This window comes from Eublepharis macularius, chromosome 2 (genome assembly GCF_028583425.1).
Source record: "Eublepharis macularius isolate TG4126 chromosome 2, MPM_Emac_v1.0, whole genome shotgun sequence".
NCBI lineage: Eukaryota > Metazoa > Chordata > Lepidosauria > Squamata > Eublepharidae > Eublepharis > Eublepharis macularius.
Window position 1 is genome coordinate 52,301,103 of NC_072791.1, and position 6,386 is coordinate 52,307,488.

Sequence of the window (6,386 nt, forward strand, 5' to 3'; positions counted from 1 at the left end):
GTTCTCACTCTGCCTCCTAAGGTGCAGCAACTGTCCAACCAGATCACATGAAGGGAGCTCAGACTCTGGAAAGCTTACACTCTGAAAACTTTGTTGGTCTCTTGGTTGGACTATTCAGGGAGAGGGCCCCAATGAGGACATTTTGCTAAGGGATCACCCAAAACCTGGAGATGAGACTATGAACTAGAAGGGACAAGAGCCATTAAATTGCATAATGCTATGTGTCGTTGCCTTAATAGAAGTGGGCACAGATCAGGAAAAAAAAACATTGGTCTGTGGTCAATCGTGTTTCACAGACCACAAACTTTTCATGGACCCATCCCTGTTTGCAGACCAGTTCAGAAGTGACAGACCACAGACTAATGGACATCCCCCTTCATACTCAGAGATGCCAAACTCACAGGGAGTCTTCAGCAGGCTCTCCTCCAGCCACCCTCCAATTTTGATGAAGACTGAATTTTGTATATCTGAGTTATAGACACTCAAATCAGCTGCCCCCTGGAAAGTTCCATTAGATATAATAGGAGCTGCGCAAATGCCAATTGACTTGCATTGGCTTCATTGAGATACATTGCAGTACCAAAAAGTTGCAATGAAAATGTGTAATGGAGTTAGAGAATCTTCCTCCAAGAACAGAAAGTGCTATGCAGAGGTACTGTTCTCAGTTATTTCTGCACAAGCTTAGATGCACTGCTCTGGGCCTAAGGTTGCCAGCCTCCAGGAGATCTTCCTGGTCTCCAGGCCACAGAGATGAGTTCATCTGGAGAAAATGGCTGCTTTGGAGGGAGATTTCTATGGCATTATACTGAAGCAGACCGCAGCCTAAGAGAGTGGAAAATTACCAGAGGGAGCCAGTTTGAAGTTAGCTGAGCTGTAAGCTCATACATGTATCCAAGTTATGTAGCATGATGTTAGTTAACCAATGACAAGTCTGTAACTATGGCATGTGATTTAGTTATGTATTCTGCCTGACAAGAATGTATTTAGGCAAGTTGCTGTTTTTGTTAGGGGGCTCAGTTTCTTTTGAGTGGCAGAAGTCACGCTGAGTCCTAGCTGGATAATAAAATTGCTTTCCTTCCTGAATCTTTGTTGGTCTCAATCCTGCACGACTCTTGAGGCTGCAACATTCTTGGGGGCTTGTCCAGGATTTGAAGGGGCTTTTGGGGTCCCCCATGACCCTCAAATTGGTGCAGGCCAGCCCTGGAGAGAGAGGGACTCCGTGGGCGCCACCCGATTCTTTTCGGGATTGGATACCATCTTTCTCGGCTGTCGGCGGCACCCCTTGCGGCATCAACGACCTGGTTGACAAGGCAGGAACGATTGCCCAGAGGGAGTCCCGGGACTGGTGAGTATAGTAACTGAGGGACCATTCCTCTTTTAGGGACGAAGAGGGGCCTGATCACCCCCTAGCACAGCCCAAGTAGGAGAGTCAGAGGGACTCATCCGAACCCGCTGGTGCTGTAGGTTTGGGTTGGAAACTCGTCGTGTGTGTGACGTGAGTGGAACGCCGCAAGGCGATCAGTGTGTGAATTTCAGAGGCGAGTGTGTAGGGACTCCTGAGGAGCAGACCCCTTACTGCCTCCTTGCCATTTACTTTCCCTAGACTGTCTTGTCTGGTCTCTGTGTATTATGGGTGGTTCATCTTCCAAGCCAACTCCGCTGGAGTTGGTACTGAAACATTTTCAGGAGGTTTATGGGAATTGGATAAAGTCAGGGGAAAATGTAACTCCTGAAACTTTGGAAACCCTATGTATGGTAGAATGGCCTACTTTTGATTTAGGATGGCCATCGGAGGGCACATTTGAAGAGTCTATTGCTCTTGATGTATACCATTTTGTTCTCAAACATCATGATGATCAGATAGTGTATGCCCAGGCTTTGCATTATATTTGTATGCACCCCCCCACCCTGGGTTAAAAAGCGGCAGAGAGGCAGGGCTAAGAAAAGGGAGGCACGGCTCCTGGTCCTTGATAGGGAAGAAAAACAGGCCCACGACCAGGAGGGCAACAGCCACAGGGAAGTCTCTATCCAGTTCTACCCGTTAGGGGAGCCCCAGTCAGCCCCACAGCTCCACTCGATGTTGGCCTCTGCCCAAAGACGAGTCAGTGCAACAGGCCCCAGAAGATGAAATGTCTCCTCCGCCCTATGTGTCTGAGGAAGGGGAAGAAAGTAGGAGGACGACCCCGCCGGTGACGCAGTCACAGGCACAGAAAAAGCAGGCTGAGGGAGAAGGTGCAGAAGAGAAGGGGATTCAGATGCCGCTGTTAGAAGGAGAGGCCACTTATACCTGTCCCTTAAGGGAGACTGTAGACCCTAGGACAGGAGCAAGCCAGCTAATTTACCAACCATTTACCACCACTGATTTATACAATTGGAAGACCCAGACCCCTTCATTCTCAGAACAGCCTGAGCCAGTTACCACTCTGTTTGGGTCAATCATTAATAGCCACCAGCCAACTGGGCAGGACTACAATCAGCTCCTGATCACATTATTTAATACTGAGGAGCGTAAGCGTATAATTCAGGGGGCAAAGAAATGGTTGTTGACTTTTAAAAAGGACGGTGAAGATGAAGAAACTATATTAAAGGCTGCATTCCCAGTGGAAGATCCAGGGTGGGACCCCAATAACAAGGACCATAAGGATAGATTGGCTGTATATCAACAGGCTATACTGAAAGTAATACAGGCGGCAGGGAAGAAAGCAACAGATATGCGTAAGATACAGGAGTGCCATCAAAAACCTAATGAGCCTCCTGGGGCATTTTTAGAGAAAATTTACGAAGTTTACCGGCAATACACGCCATTTGACCCAGAAGCAGAGGAGAATAAAAGGATGGTTCTTACTACCTTTGTCAGCCAGGTGGCAGGGGACATAAGAAGGAAACTACAGAAACAAGATGGCTTCTTAGGCATGAATATAGAGCAGATCCTGGAGATAGCACATAAGACTTTTATTAACAGGGAACAGGAAGAAAGGAGGCAAAGTGAGAGGAAGATGAAGAAGAAAGCAGAGTTGTTAGCAGTGGCCCTGACGCAATATCCACAGCACGGGGCATCCCAAGGAAGGGGAAGGGGAGCTGGAATTGGAAGAAGGGTTCGGAGGCCCCTAGGCCCCAATCAATGCACCTACTGCCACCTAGAGGGCCATTGGAAGAACGAGTGTAGAGAAAGGTTGCAGAATGTCAGAGGACGTGGAAGGGGACAAGGTGATTACTGAGGGAGAAGAGATGGTTACAGGAATCAGGGAGTAGTAAGCGAAGGATTGTATGAGAGACGTGGGCCGACCGTGGCGGAAACCCTAAATGAGGATGGATACAGATGGGAGGCATAGGACAGACCGGGCACCTTCAGTCTTGGCCCCCAGGAGCCCATGGTCGAAATTTCTGTAGGGGGCCAAAATATATCTTTTCTAGTAGATACAGGGGCCAAACATTCAGTTGTAACTCAGCCAGTGGCTCCAGTCACAGAAAAAACAATAGTTGTAAGGGGGGTCAACAGGGGCTTGCCAGAGACAACCTTTCCTGGCTGCCCGGACTTGTAATCTTGGCTCACATGTTGTGCGCCACCAGTTTTTATATGTGCCCCAGTGCCCCGTCCTATTGCTAGGTCGAGACCTGCTGTCTAAATTGCGGGCTACCATTTCATTTGAAAAACCAGAAGATGTGACCCTAGGAATCGGTTCCCCTGCTATGAGTCCCATAGATACAGGAGCATACGTATTAGAGTGCCCACTAGAGGAAGACTGGAGGGTCTACCAGATTAGGGGCAGTGAACAATCACCTTCACTCTCACAAGAATGGAATCGATTTCCAGGGGTCTGAGCAGAAGACAATCCCCCAGGTTTGGCAAGGCTCCATGCCCCTATAGTAGTCCAGAAAGAACTTGGAGCCCAACCCATCCATATAAGACAATATCGTCTTCCTACTGCAGCAATACAGGGCATACAGAAACATCTAGACCACCCCTCAAGTATGGCATCCTAAAGGAGTGTCAGTCTCCCTGGAACACCCCCTTGCTGCCAGTCCAGAAGCCATGAGGGTACTATAGGCCAGTGCAAGATCTGCGGGCAGTTAACCAACAAACTGTAACAATCCACCCTATGGTGCCTAACCCCTACACCTTGTTAGGTCTTGTCCCGCAGAGGGCGTGCTACTTCAGCGTTTTAGACCTCAAGGATGCATTCTTTTGTTTAAGGCTCGCCCCTGTTAGCCAACCCCTCTTTGCCTTCCAATGGGAAGATCAGCATACAAGTTGTGAGTTACAGTACACCTGGACAAGGCTTCCCCAAGGCTTCAAAAATAGCCCTGTGTTGTTTGGCCAAGCATTGGCCCAAGACCTAGCTCATTTTCCCCTCGACCCTGAACAAGGGGTGTTGCTTCAATACGTTGACGACTTGATGGTGGTAGCAGTGGGATGGGAGGCATGCTATGAAGCTACCCAGAAGCGACTTGAAGTCCTCCATGAGGCAGTCTATAAAGTGTCTCGGAAGAAAGCTCAGTTATGTCAGCCCCGAGTAAAGTATTTAGGCTTTGAAATATCAGAAGGAACCAGATCCCTGGGACATGAGCGTAAGGAAGCTGTTTGTTCCATTCCAGAACCCAAGTCCCGTAGACATGTGAGGGAGTTTCTAGGATCTGCAGGTTATTGTCAGATACGGATTCCTAATTTTGCTGAGATAGCACGGCCACTATATGAAGCCACAAAGGGGAGAGAACATGACCCATTCTTATGGGGAGAAGAGCAGAGGCAAGCCTTCAGAACTTTAAAGCAACAACTGTTAGAGGCTCCAGCTCTTGGCCTGCAAGATCTTATGAAGCCCTTCTGTCTTTTTGTGCATGAGCGAAATGGTACTGCAGCTGGTGTATTAACTCAGCGTTTGGGAAATTGGAAACAATCTGTAGCCTACCTGTCAAAACAGTTAGAAGTTGTGGCAAAAGGCTGGCCAGCCTCTGTGCAGTAGCAGCCACAGCAGAGCTGGTTAAAGATTCGCAGAAGCTGACTTTAGGACAGAAGGTCTGTGTTAAGGTTCCTCATTCAGTACTTGCCCTGATGGACTATAGGGGGAGCTATTGGTTCACAAATGTCCGCATGACTCGATATCAGGGGCTTTTGTGCGAAAACCCACAGGTTGAGATCGGGGTGATTAGTGCCCTTAACCCAGCGTCACTACTCCCTGTTAGTGATGAATGTCCAGAACATGACTGTCTTCAGACTATGGATGAAGTATATTCTAGTCAAAAGGACCTGACTGATGTTCCCATGCCGAACTCAGACATTGATTACTGATGGCAGTAGTTTCGTTGACGAGGGAATAAGATGTGCAGGGTATGCTGTTTTCACCCATGTGAAAGTCATTGAGGCCAAACCCCTACCTGCTAATACCTCTGCCCAAAAGGCGGAACTCATTGCCTTAACAAGGGCCCTTCAACTGGCTGAAGGACTAAAGGTTAATGTCTGGACTGATTCAAAATACGCTTTCCTTACTCTGCATGCTCATGGTGCACTATATAAAGAAAAAGGCCTTATCACCGCCTCTGGGAAGGGAATTAAGAATGGCCCTGAAATTCTGCAGTTGCTTCAGGCTGTCCATGCCCCACTGAAGGTAGTGGTGATGCACTGTCGGGCACACCAGAAGCCATTAAGTCCTGTAGCTAAGGGAAACCGGCGGGCAGATAAGGCTGCAAAGGCAGCCGCTAGGGAAGAATATTTGCAACCGTCTCCTCTTCAGTGCCCTGTTTTTCAAGTCCGAGTGTCCGAATGGACCCCTAAATACTTTCAAGAGGAGGAAGATTGGGCCAATACACAGAATGTCCAGCAACAACATGGATGGCTCCAATTCCCTGATGGGAGGCTCTTTGTGCCAGAGTCAATTTCTCATGCCATAGTGCAGATTGCCCATGAAGCCACACATTATGGAAAATCTGCGTTAGCTGAACCGTTAAACAGGGATTTGTACATTGCTAAGTTACATGGACTGTGTGCGGCAGTATCTAGAAGTTGTGCTATCTGTGCCAGAAATAATTCCCGACAAGGGCCAGGTCCTCCTCCTAGGTTCCAGCCCCCTGGGTCTCTGCCGTTTCAATCACTGGTAGTAGATTTCACTGAATTGCCACGGTGCCAGGTCTTTCGATTTCGTTAGTGTTTGTAGATTCCTATTCTGGGTGGGTTTCCCCACCCAGAATAGGAATAGGAATAGGCATTTCCAACAAAGACTGAGAAGGCAGGGGAAGTTATTAGGTGCCTACTTTGGGAAATTATTTGTAGGTGGGGCCTGCCAGCCATTTGGGAGTGACAACAGCCCAAATATTATTGACAAAATAGTCCAAGGTGTGTCCAGGTTGCTATGCTAGGAATTCGATGGAAGTTGCACACAGCATACAGGCCT

The 6,386-nt window shown here is 48.3% G+C and overlaps 1 pseudogene; it reads left to right on the top strand.

The window, feature by feature from the left end:
* The first annotated feature begins 2,129 nt into the window (after window positions 1-2,129).
* LOC129323375 (uncharacterized) lies at window positions 2,130-6,140 on the top strand (annotated as a pseudogene).
* The last annotated feature ends 246 nt before the right edge of the window (window positions 6,141-6,386 follow it).